The 27,288-nt window shown below is 41.5% G+C and overlaps 1 long non-coding RNA gene across 2 annotated transcripts in view; it reads right to left on the bottom strand.

Annotated features, from left to right (window-relative positions):
• Positions 1–813: 813 nt before the first annotated feature.
• LOC139040982 (uncharacterized) overlaps positions 814–27,288 on the bottom strand; it is a 49,216-nt gene continuing 22,741 nt past the window's right edge. The window contains exons 2-4 of one of the 2 annotated variants that reach the window (XR_011495380.1): positions 25,386–25,476; positions 23,791–23,950; positions 1,639–2,137 (exon numbers count right to left, since the gene is read on the bottom strand). This is a non-coding gene — a long non-coding RNA (uncharacterized lncRNA). Of the gene's footprint in view, positions 2,138–23,790; positions 23,951–25,385; positions 25,477–27,288 lie in introns of both variants that reach the window. The other variant, XR_011495379.1, reaches the window with a different exon arrangement.

Raw genomic sequence — 27,288 nt, 5'->3', positions numbered from 1 at the left:
TACCAAGTTGGAATTGGAGTTCAAGATCAAGTTCATTTCCGTTATAGAGAAATAAACTTAAGTTTCTCCATTCACATCTGAGTGTGTGACCTGTAAAACTTGGGCCCTGCAATAATGTGTAAATATCACGTGTATGTGTTATATGTATAAGCATGAATATATAAACTACCAGAGGATTTATGCAAAATGCTAGCATTGGGTATCATTTGGAAACGGCCTCAAAGGTGATTAATATTTTATTCTTTTCACATACTTTTATATTTCCATATTTAACCTGCATTTCTTTTTTTCTATGAAATTTGCCTTCTTTTTTTTTTTTTTTTAAAGATTGGCACCTGAGCTAACAACTGTTGCCAATCTTCTTTTTTTTTTTCTGCTTTTTCTCCCCAAATCCCCCCAGTACATAGTTGTATATTTTAGTTGTGGGTCCTTCTAGTTGTGGCATGTGGGACGCTACCTCAGCAGGGCCTGATGAGCAGTGCCATGTCCACGCCTGGGATCCCAACTGGCGAAACCCCAGGCCACCGAAGTGGAGATTGTGAACATAACCACTTGGCCACAGGGCCAGCCCCTACGTTTCTTTTATATTAAGAAAAACACATAAAACACTAAAAAATAAAGAGTCACTAGCATCCATCAAGACTTGGCACAAAAAGGACAAGCATGATTATATCTAATCCTGGAAAGATTTGGGGAAATGAGTACTTTCATTCCTTGCTGGTAGGAATGTGAATTGTTCCAAAGTTTCTGAAGAGCTATTCGGTAATACGTATGAAAAGCCTTAAAATGTGCATACGCTCTGACTTAGCAATTCCACTTCTAGGAATTTATTCTTTAAAGATTTGTTCTAGGGAACATGAGAACATGCATAGGATGTTTGTGGCAGCTTTATTTCTATCAGCAAAATGCTGGAAACACCTGATTGTCTGATCACAGGAAATGGATGAAAAGAGTTAGGTTATTCTATACTAAAGAATACTACGCAACCTTTGACACTCAGGTTGTAGAAGCATATTTTTGTTGACAGCATATTGCTAACTGAAAGATTAGCCTACAAAACTGTAGGTTTAATATGACTGGATCGGCCACAATATGACTGCAGAACAGAAAATCCCCAAACCCAGGGGCTGACCACAAAGAGTCACACTCATGCTCGTGGTGTGCAGGTTGTCTGAAGTTTGGCTGATGTGGCTGAGCTCTTCTTCAGGCTGGGGGCTGTTGGGTGGGATCCAGGCTGCAGGTTGGGTCTGATCTATTCCCTTTGTCTCTCATCACTTCAGAACAGCAGCTTCCAGGGGCACATTCTCAGAGGGGAACAAGCTCCCCACTCCCAACCACACTTAAAGCCTTTGCTCATTTGCGTCCACCAGCGTTCCACCGGCCAGAGCAAGCCCACGGCCAAGCCTTGCATCAAAGAGGCGGGAAAGTAATTGGTGGGGCCCCAAGTCAGAGGAATGGCCAAGTGGCCTGGCAAAGGGCACTGATACACGGAGGGGTGAATAATTACAAATGAGATTGCCAAGTGCCATCTTTGATGCTTTTTAAAAATAAATAAAATGTAATATCTACCTCTCTACTTATGAAGGAGTCTTTTTCAATATGGAATGAGTTTGGCAATGAATGACATAAAACTTGACTATGGCTTAAACAAGTAAAATATTCATTTTTCTCACAGAACAGGAAGAACAGAGGCAGGCAGATTGACAAAGTCATAAAAGAGGCAGGCTCTTCTGTCATCCTGACCAACCTTCCTGAGCATGTGGCCTTCATCCTCAAGTCACAGGATGCCTGATGCACTGCAGGCGTGTGCGTGCCTGCTCCCCAACCCTTGAACTCTTCAGAAGCATCAATTTTGTTTACCTGAATTAATACAGACTTTGTCTCTACCTTGGTGGGCACGAAGAGCTGCTGAGAATTGCAGTTTTCCTTCTTTTCAAAGAAATAGCAGGCTTCCAGGATTAATAATAAGAACTGTTGACTGACACATTGCCTAGAATCACCCAATGTTTTTCCCCAAATCTGCTGTCAATTTCTCTGAAGAGATCACCCAGTCCATCGCTTCCACTACCAGCCACAGCAGCAGCAACTATGTTTAATAGTCATGGTCATCACAGGATTCAATCACAAGGAGTCCCTCCTGAAAAACAAAACAAAGCAAAAGGATATATCCCCTATGTTTGCAATCTTATTCCTTGCTGGGAAGCGCCTAGCAACATGCTTCCTGTGGCATAGCTGGGACAGAAGAGAAACCCATCAAAGGCGGGAAGTCTGAGGGGGTGGAGATGCAATTGACTTCCAGCCATTTGGGCTTTCAACTTAAGGAAGTTGCTTGTAGCAAGTGTCTTTTTTGCAGAACTGCCAACTTATTTGAGATGCTCCAGGGACCTGGAGCATGGGGAGGCTGTCCCAAAGGCTGGAAGCCTTGCATTGGTTTGAATTTAGAATAAAGTTCTGCTAGTTTCTACCCCAATAAGAATCATTATTCCCTAGTTTACTTTTTAAAAGAAAGTTTAAGCCATCCAGGAACCAAGAGTCATAGGACAGGGACTTAGTTTATTTTGTATGCTTATAAAGTGGGTGGCATTATGAGCATTATATGCTTATAGTGATCATAATAATAATCTTTATTATTTTCTGTTACTTGATTAATACAAGAGCCAATCCTCCTGGAATATACAATTCTCTCTCTTACTCTCGCTCTTTGCCTCTCTCTCTCTCTTTCTTCCGTGCTGACAGTACTACTTTATAATGTAAAACGCCCACATGTTAAGTCTACTGCTCTTTGAAGTTTAATCAATGCGACCTATATGACTATCACCCAGTGCAGGATATGGAACCTTTTCATCATCCCAGAAAATTCCCCTGTGCCTTCTTCCAGTCGACCAGCGCTATTCTATCACCACAGATTAGTTTTGATTGTTCTTAAACTTTGTATTCATAGAATTATAAAATACGTATTTTTCTGTGCTTGGTTTCTTGTGTTCAACATAATGTTTCCCAGGGTCATCCATGATGTCACTTGTATCAATAGTTTGTTTCTTTTGATTGATGAGTAGTGTTCCATTGTAAAAACATCCCGTAATTTGTTTACCTATTCTCTTGTTGTTGTTTCCGGTTATGATGATAAAGCTGCCATGAACATTCTTGGACACATCTTTTTGAGGAATGTGTTCATTTCTCTTGGATACATACTTACAAGTGGTATTCCTGGCTCATAAGGTGGATAAATGTTTAAGATTGTACCGTTTTACACAGCCACCAACAACGTAAGGTTGCCAAACTTGATATTGTCGGTCTTGTCATTTTAGACATTCTGAGTATGTTGTAGTATCTCTTTGTGGTTTTCATTTGCATTCCCCAGTTGCCTAATGATGTTGAACACTTTTTAATGTATTTCTTGGTTATTCAAGTATCTTCCGTTTATTAGTTTATTAAAACTAAAAATAGGTTCATTACATATTTTTTATGGATTTTTTAAATTATTGATTTGTAGGGATTCCTTATATATTTTAGACACACGTTTCTTGAATATTTTCTCCCAATCTGTAGCTTGACTTTTCACTTTCTTAATGATGTTTCTTTTGAGAAGAAGTATTTAATTTTGATAAAGTCCAATGTTTGAATGTTTTTCTTTTATTGTTAGTGCCTTTTGTGACTTTCTGAGAAATCTTTGCCCGCCCCAAATAGTGAGGGTTTTCTCCTCTGTTTGTAAATTTTCCACCTCAGATTAATTTATATATGTGGTGTGAGGTAGGAGTCAAGGTTGTTTTTTTTCCCTATGCCAATATCTAGTTTTCCCATCAATTTTTTCCTCACATTTACGGAGATGATTTGTTTTCCTTTCCACATTGAATTGTTTTGGCATTTTTATCAAAAATCACTTGACCATGGGTATATGTGTTGCCCAACAACCATTGTGGGTCTGTTTCTAGACTGTATCCTGTTCCATTGATCTGCATTTTATCCTTATATTAATACCACCCTGTCTGGATTACTATAGGTTTTTAGTAAGTCTTGAGATCAGCTAGCGTAACTCCTCCAACTTTGTTCTTCTTTGTTCTTTCACAATTGTTTTGGCTATTGTAGATCATTTGTGTATGTATTTTGAATCAGTTTATCCATTTCTACAAAAATCCCTACTGGGATTTTGGTTGGGATAACACTGACTCTATTGATAACTTTGAGAAAAGCTGACATCTTATACTAAATCTTCCAACACATGAACATGGTATATCTCCCCATTTATTTAAGACTTCTCTAATTTCTCTCAGCATTATTTTATAAATTTCTGTGTAGAGGTCTTACACATCTTCATTAAATTTAAACTTATTCCTAGTATTTGACGCTTATGTTATTTTAAGTAAAGTGTACTTTAATTTTATTTTCCCATCGTTTGTTGCCTGTATAGAGAAATAGAATTTAATCTTCATACATTGACCTTTTATCCTGCAACTGTGCTAAACTCACTAAAAAATTCTAGTAGTTTGTTTGCAAATTCCTTTGGATGTTTCATGTACACAATGATGTCATCTGTGAGTAAAGGTAGTTTTACTCCTTCCTTTCTGATCTTTATGCCTTTGGTTTCTGGTGCCTGCCTCATTCATTGCCTTGGCCTTCAACGGCGTTGTTGAGTAGAAGTGACGAGAGTAGATATCCTTGCCTTGGCTGTAGGAGAGAAGAATCCAATATTTCGCTATTAAGTATGACGTTAGTTCTAGGTGTTTGGTAGATACCCCTTACTAGGGAGGAAGTTTCTTTGAGTTTCTAGTTTGTTGCAAGCTGTTTATTTTTGTTGTTATTGTTGTTTTGGGGTGTTTTGTTTTGTTTTTAAATACTATGGGTAATAAATTTCATCAAATGTTTCCTCTGCATTTATTAATATGGTCACAAGGTTTTTCTTCTTTATGACAGTGTTGCTTTTTGAATGTTAAACCAATTTCCCACACCTTGGATAAACCTCACTTTGTCAAGATATATTTTTCTTTTTATACATTGCTGTATTCTATTTGCTAACATTTTGTGGAGGGTACTGGATAATTTCAGAAACTATTCTAATCTGAACCATAAACTGTTCCCAATCTGTCAAAATAAAGGTTTCCACATTCCCAACTCAGTAGCTTTGTTCTTGTTAAACAAGTCTTTCATTTAATCTCTCATTTTTATTCTTCTGTGTGAAAACTATAAAAGTAAAACTAAACGTAATTTACATGGCACACATAAAACTGTGTAGATTGTAGACTTTTTCTGTGAAATCAGAATCATATAAAAGATATGACAAAACCAACTCTATTTCTGTGAACCTAAACTGCTTTAAAAATAAAGTTTCGTAATTTTTAAGAGAGAAACTTCAAAAACAAACAGAAAAACAAGTCTATTTGAAAAGAGAAGTGAGACCCAAAACAAACCCTCTAATTTCTGTAACTGAGAACATTGAAGAACCTGGCTCTCCAGTCCTTGCCATGATGCTTGTCTTCATCAACTGATTACCAATGCAAAAATCCTAAAATGAACATTTTTATTCCAGGATTTAGACTTGTCCTTCTATGACCTGGGAACCAAAACTGTCTATGAAATGTGTAACATGAGTTTGAGGAAAAGAGGAAGCGCTGCCCTGGGGGAACCCACGTTCTATTTATTGAGCATCCGCAGTATGCTAAGTGCTTTGCTTGCATTCACTCGTTCAATCCTCAGAGCAACCTTATGAAGTAGGCACTGTACAGTCGATGAAACAAGGCTCAGAGAGGTGAGGAAACTGGCCCAGGGGTGCTCAGCTGGCAAGTGGCAGAGGTAGGACTGAGCAGGCAGCTGGCTCCAGGGCCCAAGGTCATGACTTCCATCTAGGTAGAATTGGCCATCTAGGCTTATTTCCCTCTGCTCCTCCATGCACATATTATTCAGCTGGAAGCCCTTCTAGGCACTAGGATACAATGAGGAGGGCATCTGCAGTCCAGTAAGAGATGCAGCCATGTTCGGTCTTGACAAGTGGGAGCTCTAAAGAAGGAGCCATTCATGCCACGGGATGTGGGTTCACAGGGACAAGCATTCCAGAGAGGAAGCCTCAAAGACAGAGGCTGAGAGAGGGGAAAGAGCCAGAGGACTTGGGGAAGACAATCAGTCCAGCGTGGCTCTGAGACCAGGCCTTTGTGGGGATGGAGATGGGGAGGGGCAGTGAGAGGAGTGACGAAGGGTGGTCACTGGGAAGTGGGTGGGAGGGAGTGGCAGGATGTCACGTGCCTAGCACAGTGTCGCCTCAGAGGAAGGAAAGGAGAAAGAAAGGGAGGGAGGGAGAAGGGGAGGGGGAAGAAGAGGCTGAAAAACCAAGATGAGACAGGTTATGAAAGACTTTCAGTGTTCTAGTAAGAAGTTTGGGTTTTCTGTTGACAATGGGGAGTCATTAATGGTTTAATCACAGAAATGATAAGTGGTACTTGCCCAAATTCATGCTTCTGTGTAGAATAGATAGATGATAGATAGATAGATAGATGGATAGATGGATAGATAGATAGATAGATAGATAGATAGATAGATAGATAGATGAGAGAGAGATGGAAGTAGAGAGAGATGGAGAAGGAGACGTGATGGAGGATGGAGATGGGGTGAAGACGGGGATGGAGAGAAGGATAGGAATCTATATCTTGCCCTGGGGAGTTGGAGGCACAGAAGGCAATAGGGGCTGGCAGAAGGCAGGAGTATCTGTTACATTTCTCCTCCTCCCCGTGTTCTGCAAATGCCTCAGGCCAGAGTCCCTAGTGCTCCTCGCTGACACAGAGCAGGCTGGCGGGGCTGGAGGATGGAGGACGCAGGAGGTGAGCACTGGGCTGAAAGAACAGGCGCTTCCCCTGATGAATGCCCAACACCCAGGCTTCAGATCACCCGACCAGACCTGCTGAGAGCGTAGCCGATAATCACTGCGGAAAAAGTCCCCCTGGAAATTAGGGGGTTTGTTTTTGTGTTTTGCCTTCAGCAGCCTTGTCCACGTTGGCCCCAGTTTCCAGCCCTCATTGTGACTGCCTGTTGGGTCTAAATGTTTTGAGGAGGGAACAAACCCTGCAGGTAGCTGCCACCTCGCCCACAATGGCAGCCTAGGAAAGCCAGGTTCCTGCTGCGAGGGGCCGAGCCACCCTGGGAGGGAAAAGACCAAGGTCAATGTTGGGGACGCAGCATCTGCAGCAGAGCATTTGCCCCATTCTGCTCCTGTGGTCATTGTTACTTTCCACTGACCAGCTGCCTGCAGGCTCCAGGCAAAGACAAAATGGGTAACACAGCCGCCATTCACTGGAGATTAATGCCTGAAATGAGCCACACCTCTGAACAATTGCTTCCTATAAGAGGGACAGCGCTGAATGGCCAGGGAGCGCCATTGATGACTGTTATAAAAGAGGTGAAGGCCTGTGAGAAGGGAAAGAAAAGTTTCACACCGCCCCTCAAACCTAACTCCGATTCTCCCTCCTTACCCTTCTCTTCCCTTCCGACTGCCCATTTTGCCCCTAATCCAGAATCATGCTTTTATGTCCGGGGACTTGGGCAGCAAGCTTAAAATGCATGAATTTGCTACTGTAAGTCACATCGCCGCGGCTGCATGCGGATCGAATTAGTACTATTATCTGCGCAACTTTCCGACTTGACAATTAGTTACTATCATTCACGCTGTGCAATCAGCTGTTAAATCCTCATTTATGCTGATTTGAATATGAATGTGCCGTTCAATAACATGTTAGATTGCCATGTTTACAAATATACTCCAGGTATTTAGAAATTTAGATGATGCAAAACATACTGTTGAAGTTGCGCTCCATGCCAGTTTAAATAACTTAAGCCTATTTATCAGTCGCTTAGCAATTCTTTTCACATCCTTCTGTTTTCTTCTGTCCTACCCTTCTCAACCAAAACTAAAATATGCTCTTTTTGGTTTGTTTGCTTTGTTGCTGCATTAAACCAATAATCTTCAAGATGGCACTGAATTAGCCGTCACCTCCACGTGAGCCTTCTTTCCTCATTCCCGCGGATCTAATTCCTGCCTCTTTTAGAGGCAGATGAAATGGTAAATGGGAAAAAGAAAGAAAAAATTACCTCTGCAGCTGCGATGTTAAATATCAAGTCTCTGAAAGCAAATGCTTTGTATGTAGCACAAGGGAGATAGAAGGGCAAATTTTGGAATGTAGGTAAAACTTAAGAGAGCAAGATACATCTGATTGTAACCTTCTGGAAGGAAAACAAGTGTACCTGAGGGCAGGGCTGCTCAAATCTTAACGTGCATTTGAATCGCCTGAGGATTCCCTAGATTCGGAGATGCTGGTTCAGTAAGCAGGGCTGGGGCTGAGATGCTGCCCATCTGACCATCTTCGAGATGCTGTTAAAGCTGCTGCTAGGCTGGGTACCACACTGGCAGCAAGATCCTGAAACATGCATAACACCCCCCCTTCAACTACCATCTTTACAATAAGCTCACACTTTTCCATTGGAGATTTATAAATCAAGCTTGACACTTCCACTTCAGGGTATATATCCAAAAGAATCAAAAGCAGAGATGTGAACAGATATTTATACACCAAAGTTTATAGCAGCATTATTATTCACAATAGCCAAGAGGTGGAAGCAACCCAAGTGGCCATCCATGGATGAATGGATAAAGGAAAGGTGGTGTATCCACACAGTGGAATGTTATTTAGCCTTAAAAAGGAACGAAATTTGGGACTGGCTTGCTGGCATAGTGGTTAAGTCCACACACTCCACTTTGGCAGCCCAGGGTTCATGGGTTCGGATCTCAGGCGTGGACCTAGCACTGCCCATCAAGCCATGCTGTGGCAGCATCCCACATAAAATAGAGGAAGATTGGCACAGATGTTAGGTCAGCAACAATCTTCCTCAAACAAAAAGAGGAAGATAAGCAACAGATGTTAGCTTAAGGCCAATCTTCCTCACCAAAAAAAGGAATGAAATTCTGACACACACTACAACATGGATGCACCTTGAGGACAATATGCTAAGTGAAATAAGCCAGACATAAAAGAATAAATATGGTATGATTGCATTTGTATGAAGTATCTAGATTAGTCAAATTCATAGAAACAGAAAGTAAAATGGTGGTTGCCAGGGGCTGGAGGGAGGAGAAAATGGGGAGTTATTTAATAGAAATAGAGTTTCAGTTTTGCACGTTGAAAAATCTGGAGATTGGTTGCAAACAGTGTGAGCATACTTAACACTACCAACCTACGCACTTAAAAATGGTTAAGATGGTAAATTTTACATTATGTGTATTTTACCACAATTTAAAAAAAGTTCTTTTAATAAACTAGAAAAACTCTATGTTGGTTTTGGGGCATTGTAAAAAAAATTTTTTTGTACCAAGAAATTTATATTTCAGCTGATTCTTACTCAATTCTTCAATGAGCTTGGCAGATATCACCAGCCCTGGTGCAGGCCAGGAAAGAATTCATCAATTTTTATTCCACACTCCCCCGTCCTTTGTCCAAAACTCTACTCCTTTGTAAGGCTAAATAACATTCCATTGTGTGGATATACCACCTTTCCTTTATCCATTCATCCATGGATGGCCGCTTGGGTTGGGTTGCTTCCAGCTCTTGGCTATTATGAATAATAATGCTGCTACCAACTTTGATGTATAAATATCTGTTCACGTCTCTACTTTAAATTCTTTTGGATATATACCCAGAAGTGGAAGTGTCGAGCTTGATTTTTAAATCTCCAATGGAAAAGTGTGTTCTTATATCAGAATGCAACAATTCTGATCAATGTTCAAGTTCTGTGTGCATCTCTGTGTGGAGCGTGAGGTTCTGAGGGCGATGGTTTGCCCTTCAGTGACATAGTACATGCTGTTGACTGCCTAACCCTCAGGCACTTCTCTCCTCCTTCCTGACACAATCCTGATTTTGTTCAGGTGTCTCCCCTTCTCCACTTTATCCATAGGCTTCAGAGGGGGCCCAGGCTCTAGGACGTGGGCCGTGAGGAGCCTAAACCAATCGCGTTGGCTCCATTCCCCTTGCCAATGGCTGGTTCCAGCATAGTCATGAGTCAATTTTGTGGTCAATGAGATATGGAGGAGTCTGCTGAGGGGCTTCAGGGAAAGGTTTCCTTGCTCTTAAGAAGAGATACAGGAAGAGATTGTTCCTCTGTTCATGAGGGATGTTTTCTGTCTGGATAAGACACATGAAATAAAAGCAGCCACCTTGACACCAGCCTGAGGATGAAACCAGCACGGGAAGAGCCAAGGGAATCCAGAGAGCCGGAACCCAGCCTCCCTGGGGATCTCTTGCTTGTGAAATAACAGAATGCTTCCCGGTTTAAGCTGGGTGAGTAGGAGTTTTCTGTCTGGTGCAGCCAAAACCACCTTAACTGACACCAGCACATGGCGGGGAGGAGGTATTCTGAAATTTTCTGGATTAGATTAAAGTAGGATGACTGGGCTGGCTCATGGCCCTTGAGGATCCTTCAGACAGCATGCTAAGCAACCTCAAATATGAAATGGTTTTTTCAACTAGAAAGATAACAGGGTGTTTTTGTTTGTTAGCTTGCTTGTTTTTTTCAAGGATTCTCCATGGGCTGCTTTTCCTAGAAAACATGTAAAATGCCATTCCGTTTACAAAGTTTCACTTAATGTCACCTTTTGCCAGACCTGTGTCTTACAAACACAGGCACCTGAACACTCGGCTCCCACTGTTATGTCCTACAGGGATGCTTTAGTTCAGTGCATTGTGGCATTCCTCAGTCTGGATAACTGCCAGCCATTCCCTACAGGTAGCCAGACAAACCTTAAAGCTATTAAAATCTCCTTGAAACTCACATCATGTTAACCCCCTACTCAATGCCTTTTGGTGTATTCCCATGAACATTTTAGATAGCATCCAAAATGGCAGACACAACCCACAAGGCTCTGCCTATGCTGGTCCCCACCCCATTGTCATGGCCAGCCCTGTCCCCTCCCACTGGAGGCTCCGGCCACTCTGGCCACTGTCAGCTCCTCTAGCACGTTCAGCCATTTTCATCTCAGGGTTTTTGTACCTGCTATTCATTCTGCCTGGGCTCAACCTTCCCTACCCTCTCAGACAGACAGACAGACACACACACACATCCACACACTCATCCACACACACACACTCATCCGCACACACACACTCACACACACACTCATCCACACACACACATCTGCACACACACACACACTCATCCACACACACTCATCCACACACACACACACACACACACTCATCCACACACACACACATCTGCACACACACACACACTCATCCACACACACACACTCATCCACACACACACACACTCATCCACACACACACACACTCATCCACACACACACACATCCACACACACACACACTCATCCGCACACACTCATCCACACACACACACACACACTCATCCACACACACACTCATCCGCACACACACACTCACACACACACTCATCCACACACACACATCTGCACACACACACACACTCATCCACACACACACACACACACACTCATCCACACACACACACTCATCCACACACACACTCATCCGCACACACACACACTCATCCGCACACACACACACACTCATCCACACACACACACACTCATCCGCACACACACACATACACACACACTCATCCACACACACACACTCATCCACACACACACACACTCATCCACACACACACTCATCCGCACACACACACACTCATCCACACACACACTCATCCGCACACACACACACTCATCCGCACACACACACATACACACACACTCATCCACACACACACACTCATCCACACACACACACACTCATCCACACACACACTCATCCGCACACACACACACACACACTCATCCACACACACACACTCATCCACACACACACTCATCCACACACACACACACTCATCCACACACACACACACACACACTCATCTGCACACACATCCACACACACACACTCATCCACACGTACCTTGCTCCTAGATAAATTCTATTCATCCTTAGAGAGTTATTTGCTGACCCATCAGTCTAATTTTGTCCCGCCGTTAGACCCTTCCCTGTCACCTTTGTCACAGCATTTATCAGAATTTATCATTTCCTCAGTCTCTGTGGTTTTCTGCTCTGTCTCTCTCCTCCACGAGGAGAGGATCAGCTCCAGGTGGGGTATCATGTCCGCTTCGTCCCCACCGTATCCTGAGTGACAGGCACGTCATAGACAATAGTGGAGAAATATTCAGGGAAAGAAGAAAGAAGGGACATCGAGAGGGAAAGAAAAAATCGGAAGGAAGAAGGGACCATGAGGCTCTTATGAGTTGCTATGCATTGGAAAGCTATCATCACGGTAACATTCTCTACTCAGACAAGCCAGGGGCACTGACTTAACAATAGCCAGGTTGTTTCCTTTCTCTCTTCCTTTCTTTCCTTCCTTTCTTCCTTCCTTCCTTTCCTTCTTTCCCTATTTCTTCATTCCTTAAAAAAAAAAAACTCCTTAAAACAAAAGTAAATGATTAAATAAAACTAACATTTAAAATTAAACTATCCTTAAGTTTAAAAGTGAAACATCTGTATTGGGCCCACAAGATATTTTTACCATTTTTTCAGAGAAAGCCATGGGGCTCTGCCTCCTTACATTCTCTTTCCCCTCTCAAAGATGCATCAGTTTATATTATGTGGATGGGTCCATACAATCTCCTGTACACTTCAGCGCAATAAGAACAACCGGGCTAATATATTGGAACTAGGCATATAACATTAAGAAAAGCAACTAGACAAATAGATGGATTTTTCACTTATAGGATTAAGAAGCTATAAAGACATTATATTGCGAGGTCAAGGGATTTACTGCTCAAACATTTTCCTTTAATGAATTAAAAAAGAACTAGTGAGAAAAATACAGTGACATGGAAATACCTAAGCAGACAGAAAACATTTAAAGATGAGAACCATGAAAATATAGAATAATCTGTGAGAGTAATAGAATTTCTAGGACTTTCAGTCATTTTAAAATAGACAAAATAAATTCATTCCAGAACATGTCCAGCTACTTAGAAAATGTGATTATATTCAATTGATTGTCTTTAAATTTGTTTTTCAGAGCGTTGCCTTAATAATTATAACTAAGATGGTATGGACCAGCAAAATCCTAGCTACAACACTTAACCCGTATATTAAGTTTACCCAGGTTTGAAGGTACAAAGAAAGTATTGTACTTTAAGTATGGAAAAACTGGAAAATGCCTTCTTTCTTCTTTGAGTATTTTTCAAATTCATTTTTATTCAGAGTACCCATCAATTAATCACCTGATGTAGCACTGAGATGGATGAAAGGAAGGAAGGAGGGAGAGAAGGAGGGAGGGAGGCAACTTATGCATTCAAATTAACGTTATCATTCAATAGTGTTCCCTTGAGATTATACACTTATTCTTCAGTGCCTCCATTCCCAATTATTTTGAGGAATTTTCCATTTGGAACTATCTTTTCTGTAGCGGTGCTACTTGGCAACAGGTGCACACATTAGGTCATTACTGGTACATATGCATCACATACCGTGATAAAGGTTGAGGCCTGGAAGGGGCTTCAAAGGTAACCAAGTGTTTATTTTATGGATGAGCAAACTGAGACTCAGATAATTTAGGACATTTGACAAAGTCACAGAGCTTTCATTCACTTACAAATCCATGAGAGAGTGAGAAAACGGATTCGCATCACTACTACATTGAATTATCCAAAGTATGTCATTCTTTTTTATGGATTCCCTCACACATTCATTCCACAAATATTTACTGAGTGCCTTGTATGTGCCGGGCACTGCCAAAGACGCAACAGTGAACAGAACAGACAAAAACTCCACACATTCATGGAGTTCACGTGCCAAGGATTCGACACAATTTAAATTCCTGATTCTCTTTTCGACTCAGAGGCTGCTGTTTTAACAATTCTCAAGAACCACCGAATTGGGATCAAAGATGTTGAACAAATTCTCTACTTGACATAATTTGATGAGTGTGGGATTTACAAATACCAGTCAACTCTATTGAGAACAAAGAGAAAAGGAAGCAGTGTACATTTAATTTTTTAAGAGCAAGAAATTAAACCCCGTGAAAAAACCATGTTCCAACATGACATCCAGATTCACCAGCCACATCTCCTAAAACAGAGGGCAAGACTTTTAGAAATAAGAGAAAAGAAAACGAAGCACTTTTAAAGGCTTTGCACGCGGGATGAGAAGACATTAAATTTTGGCAAGCATCCTGGCAGCCTGCAGAATGAAACCACTCACTGCCTGCAAGCATTTAGCCCACAGCTGTTGGAAACGAAGAATGTCAAAATACGCAAAAGTAAGAATCCATGAGCACACATCAAAGAAACGAAACTCCAGGGGACACCCATCGGCGAAGAGGAGCGCTGAAGGAGGGGCAGGAAGTGCAGGTTCTGGACCACGTGGAAAACCAAACAATCTCGTGTCACAACCACAACCTTGGCTGTGTTCTTCCCTCCTGTAGCATCATGGGAAGTTATCCCAGACATTCAGAAATTCATTTAAATAAGACCTAAAGCCTGGTGCTGACACTTCCTTCTGCACAAGGGCATCATTCACTCGAAGAGGAAATCATGAAAACTTAGGGAGGACCTCCTTTTTTCTTTGTTTTTTCTTTTTTAACCAAATCTCATATTTACTGTACTAGTAGAAATAGTTATTTTTTAAAATCAGAAATTAATCTTATTTTATAAAGAAAAAACTGTTTATTTTATGAGGCCAATGTCCTCTAAGTTCAGAAATCCCTGTAGTTCTTTGATTTAAGTTGAAATACCACATTCCAGCCACAAGGGAGGGGCGAATTCACTAATGGGGCAAATGTGTAACTTTCTAGAGGATAATTTAAAGATTATGTCACTACTTGGAGAAATGGGGCTAGGTTTTCTTTTCCTATTTTTCAATGTTTATACAATTTGCCCATGTTAGTTTTATAATTTCAATAAATGTTTACCAAAAAGAAAACAAACTGAATCTCTACTATGACTAGAAGTAAGAGTCACGTGCTAAGGTTTGTCTTTTCACATAAAGTGACAAAGGAGGGTGACAAAGCCAGAGAAAGCAGTGGAGAGCTTATCCACAGGCCAACTAAGTCATAGGACATATGAACTAGAAGGATTAAAATTTTTCTCTTACATCACCAATTTATAATTCAAGAGACTTTTGGAAGCATTAAGAAATTGGTCCCTAAAATGTCATATGTTATTTAGGCATGAAAGAGAAAGTGGTAGAGTTATACTGTAAATCTCATTTCTGATGAGAACCTAGAGAAAACACAGGACAAACCTCAGTTTCAAGGCATAAGAGCTGCAGGCTGCAAGAGGCTGAATTAATACAGGTAAATATGGCTTCCCAGCCACTGTGTGCTCTGCCCCTAAAAAGTCAGCAGGCAGGATGCGTATTGTCTAAGAAATCCCCAGAGGACAGCTTAATTACATATACAAAAACATGCATATTCTTTGACCCAATAGTTCCTCTTTGAGAGCTAACCTTCCAAAGAGACGTACACAAAAATGTTTGCACAAAGATGCTCATTTCAGCATTCTTTATAATATGAAAAAAATGGACACGCCCTAAATGTCCACAAAAAAGGGCTTAATTAGATAATTAAGGAATATCTATACAATGGACTTTTATGCTGCCTTTAAAAAGAAGCTGCAGACATAGAGACAGGGATGTGGAAAAAAATCTCTGCAGCATATTGTTGAGTAAAAACAGGTAGTGCATAAAATGGCATGTATGGTATGGTACCATTTTTGTTTAACAAAATGTGCACATGATAGAGAGACATCTGGAAGGACAGTCTCTAGTCTATTGGCAGTGACTATCTCTAGGTGCAGAATTTAGGACAACTTTCCCTTTATTCCTTATTCTGTCCTGTGTTCCTGGAACATTCTACAAGAGTAGGTGTGGATTTCTTCTTCTGGTACTGGAAGGAGGCCTCTAGGACAGAGCTGCTGGATGGAGCCTCTTGGGAAGTCCTGGGAAACCCCAGGGTAACATTCCCTGGAGGCCACCTGGACGGATTGGAGGGTGGGTAGAAAGGGCTTAAATGATGTGCAAGCAAAGAGGGAGCCAAAGCTGTTTACGGCAAGAGAAAGGACTGTGACGAAGCAGAACTTCCGGGTGATTAGACTGAATTCTCTTCGAGGCTGCACAGGATTGCCTGTCCCCATTATTATTCATAGCATTCCTGCCGTCGTAGAACTCAGTGGGCCATTGGAACAGACTGGCTAACTGGGAGTTTTTCGGTTAGCTTGGGGCCTGTGCCAAGAAAGCAAATATCAAGCTAACTTTCTCAAGGTATTCAAAGTCTTCGGAGGTGGGGGAGAAATTATTCCACGGAACATACGAAATTCCCAAGGTCCATGGATAGGCTGAAAAGGATCTTGATGGGAAGTTGTGTTCAGCACTATGACATATAGTAAGGATTTTTTTCCCCAAGAAAGAGTGAAAAAGAGGTGAAAGGACTCATCTCTTACTCTAACAGGAATCAGCAGTGATGATAGACTCTCCCCATAATTATTATATTTAGTTTTGAAATCCTCATAAACAAAGAGGTGAGTAGTTACCTACTAGAATGTATAACAGCTCTAGTGACATAAAATTTTCTGGATGAGTAAGTGAGAAGCATTTTGGGCCTGATTCCCAGTTTGCCTGATTGAATATTCTTTATAGAGTGGGTAGAGCGAGCAACAGAAATGAAAAATATTCTCTTTTTAAAGAATCTTCAATACTTCAATAACATTTTCCATTATCTCAATTCAAAAAAGTTATTAGAAAAATGTAGCCAAAATACTTATTAAAAGGAAAATAGCTTCAAAATTATTACGCCCAAGAGTTCCAATTAAAATGCCTGGGAAAGGGACACCCTACCTTTCAGGGGGCTTTCCTATTTCCTATTTTAAAATTTAACTGTCAAAAGAAATAACAAGTAAAACCTTAAGGCAAAACCAAGCTTCAACAAAGAATCCTCAAAGATTTGAACCTATTGAAGCATTTAGAACATTCAAAGTGAAAAATAAGTATTTCTGTTCAAACCTAGTTAGAAAATGTTTGATGTTACAACACAGATTTTCTATCATGCACTTTGAGTTAACACAGAGTTACAACTTAATACAATTAAGCATGGCTTCTGTCGTTGGGGATTCTCATAAGAATTAGAGCACGCTGGTTATTTACTCGGTTTGAATTCGTGGCAATGTTTATATAGGATATGATTAAGATCAAGTTATTCTATGACCATTTGCTGCTTGAAATTTTCCCATTCAGCAGAATCTATACATCACTAAGGTTAAAAATGAGTTTTTTGTGACCAAAAAAAAAAAGCATTTGATTGTGTAATCTTCAAAGTGTTTAATTTGTATTAAAGCTAAACCCAGAGGCTCTGAAACCTTAGGGCTCTCGATGTGGATTTTTGTTCTGGTTCACACACCTTGAGACAAAGGCGCATAGTCAAGATGTGGAGGAAAAAGACGTTTTTTTGTGTGCGAGATGCGGGGCAAATTTATTCCCGAGGCAGCCTGGAATGGGCTTCAGAAAATGGATAGAGTGTCTTCTTGAAGAAAGGACCTCTAAGTAAACTCGACTGCCATTCAAAAGATCTGCTCTGACACTTAACAAGTGGTGCTGGAAGAAAGGAAAATCTGTTGTCAGGTTTGGGGTGTTTATCAGCCCCCCTCGAGACACTTGACCTAATGCTACGCCCCCGTAATCCGCTGATCTGCATGCCGTGGCCTTGCGAGCCTCGCCCACGACTGCCGGCAAAATTGCCTGGAACACTTGTCCCGACACATTGATCCCTCGCTATATTGTGTGAGGCTCACCTACTCCCCCTCCTCCCCTCCCACCCCCCTCTCAAGACTCCCCCTAAATTTAATTCTGCTCACAAATTGTGAAATAAGTTGTTTGGGCTGGATTTGTCGAGTGAATTGTCCCACTAATGAAACAGTCTGTTCATTATACAGTCGGCGGACGGAAGATTTAGCGCTCCCATACCCCGGGACCCGGGCAGGTTAACGTTTTTAGGCTGACAGTTGACAAAAGAATGAATAGCTTTCTCCTGTCAAATCAGGCTTACAAACAGCTTGGCATACAAACAGTTACTACTTGTGTGCATGCGGATTTAGGGTCCCCGCCTGCTAATGCCCCAGATTTGTAAGTACAAATTGGTTAGTCTTCAAACTGTTTGCGAAAGGAATAAAATGACCAAAAATTAGTTTGTTTTAGCCTTTTCTCCTCCCCGCCCTGCTACCGCAAGTGAAACATTAAAAAAAGAAAAGGAAAGGATAAAAATCGCGTGTAATGGTCTCATGGAATATTGTTGGGTTTTTGCTTAAGGCATCAAATGAAGCAGGACCATTGTTTGGCAGGAAACATTTTGTTCTGCTGGGGTACCCTGCTTCTCAGAAAGCAGCTGAAAATCTAATGGAATTAATTGAAAATGTGTGATTTTAAAAGACAGAGAGCAGAGGGAGAGAGAGGGACAGAGATCAAAAACTTTCATTTCTATTGATTTGAGTACCTGTTGCTTAAAACTGGTTACAATCCCTCCCCTCCTTTTGGCTGCATTGGTCTTTTAAAACGAGTCATTTAGATTTCTGAACCTTTTTAATGGGCAATTATGTGTAAATTATATAAAACCCATTTTATCTTCCTATGGCGGTTTCTATTGTTTTGTGAATAAATCAAACTAATGCAAAATCATTGAGGGGGAATGCTTTACAGGAAATAAGGTGAATATTTTTATTATGTGATTTATCATTGGTTTGGCAATAATTTTCAGTCTGAATTGGGTTAAAAAAACTCTTCGGTTTTTTATAACTGCAGCAGAATAGTAGACAAGAGTCCTACATATTTCTATCACTTTGTAGAAGAAACAGACAAAAAAAGGTAAGACTAAGAATGTTTTCAAACCTGAACTTGATCTAACATCTTGGCATTAAGAACTTTTCCTTCTTGATCAGATACGGCCCAGGATGGCCAAACTCCTTGTAATACTAGGAGCTCCTCTCTCATATTTCAGTAAGTTCATTATCACGTGTTTCTATGCTCTCTAAAGACGATTTTTAAAAATCAGAGCTATCAGCAACTTTGCAAGCAGCAGTTCCGAGTTAATTCAGAACTTCCTTAAAACCTTTCCCTTGTCAGTGTCTAAATCTTGTGCTGATATTTTGCAGCATTAAGAGTTCCCAACAATAACTATATTCTTAACTCATAAATGTGCAAAGTCAATGCCAGTTGGCTACTAGAAATCTGAATAATGCAAAAGTATTAGACTGCCAGAGAGAATAAGTGGTCAGCCTTCATCCCTGATATGGTTGAACCTTTTTTATGAAGTCACCCAACCCTATAGCATGTCCTGCACGTATGAGCCACCTAAGTCAAAATGGGTCATTTAAATCAGGGAGCAGGAATGGGGAAGTTACAAACAACTTAACAACAGCAAGCCCCACACTATGGCTGCACACAGAACAAACCCGGGGGTCTCTTTCCATTTTCCATCTTTTCCCCGCTATTCCCAGGACTTTGCAAAACATTTTCCTGTAACATCCATTCCTTACCTATCAAACCTAAGATTTTTTCCTACTTCTTCATGACATTTTAGAGCCTCTCAGAGACAGAGGCCATGACATATGAAGAACTTCAGGCTAAGAAAATGCATCTATTCATCAGGGAAATGCAAATCAAAACTACACTAAGATATCACCTTACACCCATTAGAATGACAAAAATATCTAAAACTAATAGTAACAAATGTTGGAGAGGTTGTGGAGAAAAAGGAACCCTCATACACTGCTGGTGGGAATGCAAACTGGTGCAGCCACTATGGAAAACAGTATGGAGATTCCTCAAAAAATTAAAAATAGAACTACCATACGATCCAGCCATCCCACTACTGGGTATTTATCCAAAGAGCTTGAAGTCAGCAATCCCAAAAGTCCTATGTACCACAATGTTCATTGCAGCATTATTCACAATAGCCAAGACATGGAAGCAACCTAAGTGCCCAGCAACAGACGAATGGATAAAGAAGATGTGGTACATATATACAACGGAATACTACTCAGCTGCAAAACAGAACAAAATCATTCCATTTGCAATAACATGGATGGACCTTGAGGGAATTAGGTTAAGTGAAATAAGCCAGATAGAGAAGGATAATCTATGTATGACTCCACTCATATGAGGAATTTAAAAATGTGGACTAAGAACAGTTTAGTGGATACCAGGGGAAAGGTGGGGTGGGGGTGGGCACAAAGGGTGAAGTGGTGCACCTACAACACGACTGACAAACATTAATGTACAACTGAAATTTCACAAGATTGTAACCTATTATTAACTCAATAAAAAAAAGAAAATGCATCTATTTAGTGAAATAATATTTTTTAAGAACTATGTTTAGAGAAATGGCACTTCCCTACGAATTCTGTAATGCAATGACTACTGACAGTGAAAGCTATCAGAAAAGGCAGGGGTTTCAGGAATCAGTCTCCTATTTGAGGCAGGCTTCTCCTTACAATCCACTAAGATTAAAAAGAACCCAGGGGTAAATAAGACCAGAGCTGGCCCAAGTTCCATACAAAGATGGAAGAAAAATGAATAAATACTCAGGGATGCTTATTATCTTACTCCTGATGAGAAACCAAAGCTGCTGGCAGAAGTCTGTTTTAATAGGAAATGGTAGGCTGAAATACAAAGGCTTCCTCCTCTAAAAAGGAGATCTGATGCTAAAGAAAGCAAGCTGCATCATCAGCAGGGAGGGGTGGGTGCTGTGTGTAGGTCTCTGGAAGGAAACCAATTTTGGACTATATGTATGTTCTTCCGTGTGATAAAGTGACCCCGCTAAGAACTTCCCCGGCCCGTCTGTACAATGGGAAGACTAGGGTCTCATACTATGGTTGAATTGAGTAATTTATGTGTAGCACAGTGCCTGGTCGCCTGGTCCAGCAACCAAAAACTATCTATTTTATGAGGCTTCTGAGCAACCTCAACTGGGTAAAGTGGAAAATGCTAGTGTCTTATGAAGCATCCAAAAGACTCAATGGAAAGCAAAAGGTGATGGTTGTCGCTTAATGAGCAACCTGATGAGTGAGCCTCCCTCTGGGGCTGCATTGCCAGGTAAGACTTAGTTCATCAACTGTCAGGGCTGGAGGTCTGCCCCCCTCATGTCACAGACGAGGAAGCCAAGGTTCAGATTCACACCGGGTTAAAACTCAGGCCTCCTGACCTCCCATCTAATACTGTTCTTTCTCTTCAGAACATTTGTTTGAAAGGAAATGCTATAAATGCTGGAAACTGGTTTATCTTTTTGACACATAATTCTTATTTCATTTGTATAAAATGGGACATTTGGGTGAGTTCAGAGAGTTTTCTGAATTGACGTTGTTTGGCTGCTTTTTGCTTTTTAGGTGTGTTTATAGATCTGGCTATTTTTAGAAGTGAATTACAGTTTCCAGTTTAATGCTGAGACAGTGGTTATTGTTTCATTACTTGTGAAATCAAGTCAACAGAACAAATCTATTTGCTTTTTTAAAATCTCAAAAATTCAACATCAAAAATACATTTTTCACAGAAAAAAATTATTGGTTTGAGAAAACTGTGCCTAAACCATGGCCCACGGGTAAAATGAATGGCAAACAGGAATGCCGATGAAAACAGATTGTGAGAAACAGACTTGTTCTACCTCACACAGGTTTTCTAAGATGCCCTAAGGTCCCCCAGAAACCTCTAGAAGGTTTTTGTTTCTTCCTTTGCTGTTCTCCATCTGGGAAGGCTGCCAGACCAGGCTCATCATGAGCGCCAATTCAACACGAAGGGACAGACGCCAAGACGGCTCAGGTTAGAGTACCAGCAGCTCATTGCCCGGGCTACATATCGCCTTGATGCAACAGACTCCTTGTAAAATTTAAGGATTGTCAGCATCCCAGTTTGGCAAAGATTACCTTTTAGAGAAAGGGATACAGAAAGAGAAAGCTAAAGCCCCCAAGATGAATTTCATAACTGCACCCAGTACCGGTCCATGGAAGATCTATGCAATAGCTACCTCTCTTTAACTAAAGATGGAGCCAGGGTATTAAATCCTGTGTGAGAAGGAATATAGTGTCGGGGTTGAAAACAAAACCGAAAGACCAACAGGCTGTGCAGTCAGAGGACATGGCTTTGAATTTTACTGCAGTTACAGAGAAGCTGTGACTTTGGTTAAGTTAATTAGGTAGGTTGTGAATTGGTTTCTTCATCTATAAGGTGGGGGTGATGGTAACATCTACCTTGTGTACTTGAGAGTATGGATTAAATAAATGAACACATATAAAGTACTTATAAGACAGACGATGTGGTTAATAAATGTTAGCTGCTGTTATTGGATATTCCCAAGATCCTCCAGGGCTTTGCCCTTCAAAGTATGGTCTTTGGACCACAGGTATCAACATCACGTTATCAGCAGTGCAGAATCTCGGGCTCCATCCCAGACCTGCTGAACCAGGATCTGTTTTAATAAGACACTCCAATGATTCATACACACAGTAACGTTTGAGGAATGCTGGCTCAGAACACACTTCTCTCTAAACCCTAAAATTATCCCTTGAACCTTGGGTGGGTGGCATATAAATGAATGCTGGAGTCTTCAGCTAAAATCCCCCATATGCCAGAACACTACCCAGTAGTGGGGGTTGCCAGGCTGGTTATTTAATGAGTTTTATGATACATTAAATCTTCCAGACCTCAGGGCAATTTGACCATTAAAGAAATAACTTTTTTTAAGGTAGCCCAAAACAAGCCAACTCAAGCGAATAATGGGATTAGCGTGGTGATATTGAAATCAGAGTTGTACCACGTGAGGAGCTCTCCATCAATCACGTCTGCTGTCCTCACGGCTGATTATGGTACATTGTTTCATCAAATTAAACAGCAAAGGGATGTTGTAAAGGCAACATATGGTCCTCTTTCAAAAGTAGTTAGCCTGGCATTGCAGAAGCGGCCTCATCATGGCTCCTCTGAAACCTTCTAAATCAACGCATTGAGGGTATTTGCTTTTGCAAAACAATGTCTCATAAAAGTGGTTGCTTTTAATTGCAGGCTGGCTGTTGTCAGAAGCACGGCCAGGATGAGAGATGTGAAGGAGAGTAGACGGAATCAGGTTAGGATGGGGGAAATCAATTGTCCATCTTTTCCTGTTCTCCCATCACGGTGACAGCAATCATGGGAGAAGAGGGGAAGAAGTTGCACTCCTGCATCCCTGATAGATACTGGGCTCTCAGAAATCTATTTTTTGCCCTCTCTATTATGCAAAGCAGACTGGGGACAGGTTTTAGAATTGACAGGAATAATAACGTGCAGTTTAAAGACCTGCTGAAAGGAAGAAGATTTTCTCTAATGATCCACATAGAGGACAGGGTTTTGTGGAGGTGCCAGCCTAAGGGCAGCTTCTGGTGGATCCAGCAGAACCCTCCACAGTTTATGAGAAGTGGTTTATACGCCATTGAAGAGGGAGAGCAGCCCGAGACTGAATTTCAAGAGAAAAGTCAGTAGGCAATATTCGGGGCAGTGTTTGTTGCTATTTTGCATTTATGTGGCTGGCCTTTGCTCCAGGGAGCATGAGCACTCAACATTGTGTAATTAGCAACAGCAATCCTCCCAGCGCCCCTGTGAGGTTGGCGTGCAATGGTGTCAAGGGCAGTTAGCCATCATCTTTTCCAACTGCAACTCTCTCTCCCACCCTCCCTTCAAAGCACCCCCGAAACAAGAGGGTTGACTAACCTGGGTGCAGAGGTTACCTCCTACCTTCCGGTTTGTGTGTAGCTCTTTGTCGCATCTCATCACACGGTTGCCGCCACCCCTAGGGGGCAGCCCTAAGTCCATTCCCCTTTCTGTGTCTGCTCAGAGGAAAACATAACCAAGCAGCAGCCTGAAAAAAGATCTTATATATTTTTTTTGTATTATTGAAAAGCAAGACACAAGTGTTTCCTTAATTTTTCAAAATATACTGAAGAAGATAAGACAAAAAGTCAGTCTCATCAACTGTCCCCCTGTGACCATCCTCCCTTCCGCCCAAAGGGAACCACTGTTAGCGGTAGGTTATGCATCCTGAAAGGGGTCTTAGTTGGCGCCTGATCAATTTTCCAATGGCTATTGGAATCTCTTCTGTGATGCTAAGAATGAGCCAAAATAACCCTTCCACTTCAGCCTACTGAGAATATCTCACAAATAACATAGCCTTTTACCCAGGAAGTTGCGAGATACTGACTTTTATCATGATTTGTTTATTTAACTCTGGTAAGATTATACAGTATTGTAGGGGTGTTATTTTATCCTTCATAAAATGGACATGATAAAACTCACCACCTTCCTACCAGGGGACAAAAAGCAATAAATAACTTGGTATCCAGGACAATAAAATCCGGGAGAGTGGTGTTTAGTGACCTCAAAATTCCAAGTTATTTTCCTTAACCAAATGAAACCTTTAAAACCTCAAATAAGCAGAAGTTGGACAAACCATTGTTAAATTCGTTGTCTGCCAGAGGAGCCATTAATAAAGTAAAAGAGTGATTTTATAAGAAATAGAATGCATCTACTGGTTTAATTAAGAAAATTCAGCATGGAGAGATTCCACAGTAAACGTGAGGGAAACGTGTTCCTTATGAAATAACAGGGGCGTGTGTGTCAGAGTGGAGAGTGGCCCCTCTGTTACAAGGCTTAGAATGCAACACAAATCCTTGTCCTTGCGGGGGCAGGATCCAATGACCAGGTTGTTCCCGGTGTAGGATTCACAGGAGTTGACGCACGTGGAGAGAGTCTTTGTCACTCAGCTAAAATAATGGATACACTTAACCATTTTAAACGACTTTAATAAACTCATAACGCTGGCGTTTTGGCTGCTTTGGGATCTGCTGCAGCTGAAGTGTGGCAAACAACCGACCTGCTGGGGGATGGTGCTACTCACAACACACCTGTGACGAGTTATTTTTTGGTATCAATTTAAAGCCAAACACTGATGCAATTTGGCCCTCTTCAGAGCCGGGCTTCATCAGCCGCTCTCCTCATTAATTAGCGTGAGCTGTAAGATGTTGCTAATAGCTACACATCTTGTAAACATGTTGAGCGGGCTCTGCCCCTGAAGGCCCGCACTGTTAAGTGATACCTCAGCTGGGGCTGGCAGAGCCAGTGTCCCCACCAGGGAACAGCCGAAAGGTGTGCAGCCTCTGCTCAGAATCAAAACACTGTGCTCTGAGAGCTCCCTTTTTGTTGTGGTTCCCATGGAGGTGACTGCCTTTTGGTAGCAATGATAATAATAAAGAAGAAGATAAAAATAAAGAAGAGGAGTTGCAGGAGAAGAAACTTGCATTTACACTCACCAAGGGACAGTGCTGACAAGGCCAGGTGGTGGGACTATGGAAATACTGGTTTCTTCCCCGTGAGATGGCTGGTCAGCAGCTTTATATGAACCTAAAACCACAGAAGGAGATAATTAAAAGCAGGTTTGCAAAACAGCTTTCAGATAGGAGACTGCTAAGGGAGAAGAAGGACGAATGAAGACGTGAAGAGGCCATGTGGTCGTGACTTTTTCTTTACTAACTTCACATTGAATTCTTTCGCAGGGTTACGTTCAATCTTAGGTGTTCAGTGTTATGGTGGAAATGAAGAGGAGAGGAAGACTGGAGTTAGGATGAACTCATCCTGGTTTCAACATTGGAAGTGTCCCCGTGTCCAGGGAAACCTCTCAGTCCCAGGCAGACCAGGATGGTTGGTCACCCTATCTGGAGTCACAGATGTGCATGGTTGAGAGACCCTAAAGACCGTCTCGCCCAACTCCCTCATCTTACATAAGGGGAAACTGAGACCCAGAGGAGTCCGTGAGGCAGCACAGTAGCATCAGCATCTACTAATGAATGATGAATACATCTGCTGTCTTGTCATGTGGCTGAAATCATCAGAGATTACTAAACGCAAACACGGTACACAACGAAGGACTGGCCCCTGAGTGAGGTGAGGTGGGTTCTAATCCCAGCTCTGCCACTAAATAGGGACCTTGAGGGGCCAGCCCCTGGCCAAGTAGTTAAGTTCGTGCACTCCACTTCGGCGGCCCAGGCTTTCTCTGGCTCAGATCCTGGGTGCAGACATGGCACCAATCGTTAGGCCACACTGAGGCAGCATCCCACGTGCCACAACTAGAAGGACCCACAACTAAAATATGCACCTATGTACTGGGGGGATTTGGGGAGAAAAAGCAGAAAAAAAAAAAGAAGATTGGCAACAGTTGTTAGCTCCGGTGCCAATCTTAAAAACAAATAAATGGGGTCTTTGGGTAAGGTAACCCCCAGCCGCCAAGCACTTTCCACCAACTATTTCATTAATCTGAATGAAAGTCCTTTGAGGGAGAATTAACATGCCCTTTTAACAGGTGAGGAATTGGGTTCAGAGAAAACAAGTAATTGGCCCAATGTCATGGTAAGAGGTGAGATTTGAAGGTGGGTTCCCTGCCATCAAAGCAAATGTTCTTCCCAGAAGGGCACCTACACGGGTATGAAACCGTCAGCCAATTCCAATGGCCTGTTGCTCCCACCAAGGGACTCACCAAAGGGGGATGGTAATTGGAAAAGGGTTTTTCTCTGTTTGTGCAACGCAATAGAGAGGTAACACAATCATCACAGAATGCCCAGATGATTGATAATTGAGGGATTAGTGCCCTGCCTACTTTCAAGAAGGATTTAGATTAGCGAGATACATGCATTGACCAGGAGCTTTCTTTCTCCTTTTTTATTTAGGACAAACTCAGCATTCAACAGACTTTAAAACATTTTTATCTCCACCAGAATCAGAGTGTAAACTCCATGAGGACAGGAATTTTGTTCACTGCTATAACCTCAGGGCACATATGCCTAGCACAGAGTAGTTTTTTGATACATATTTGTTGAATGAATGAATGAAATTCAAAATTCAACATAGGAATGTTAAGTAATTTTGCTACATGTTTTTATTTTGTAATATATTTCAAAGTTGATCCCGAAACTTGATCATAGAGGAGGAGGTAGAAGAAATAAGGGAAGCAAAGATGTATCTGCCAAAAAATTTTTAGCCAAGAAAATTATTGGATGGGCTCTTGAATAGATGTATGTGTTCTTAATTTTGTTGTTGTTGTTTTATTTTTATTATTATTATTTTTTTTTGAGGAAGATTAGCCTTGAGCTAACATCTGCTGCCAATCCTCCTCTTTTTTGCTGAGGAAGACTGGCCCTAAGCTAACATCTGTGCCCATCT

This window comes from Equus asinus, chromosome 18 (genome assembly GCF_041296235.1).
Source record: "Equus asinus isolate D_3611 breed Donkey chromosome 18, EquAss-T2T_v2, whole genome shotgun sequence".
Lineage (NCBI taxonomy): Eukaryota > Metazoa > Chordata > Mammalia > Perissodactyla > Equidae > Equus > Equus asinus.
Note: the sequence above shows the minus strand (reverse complement) of the source record. Positions and strands in the feature narration are given on the sequence as shown.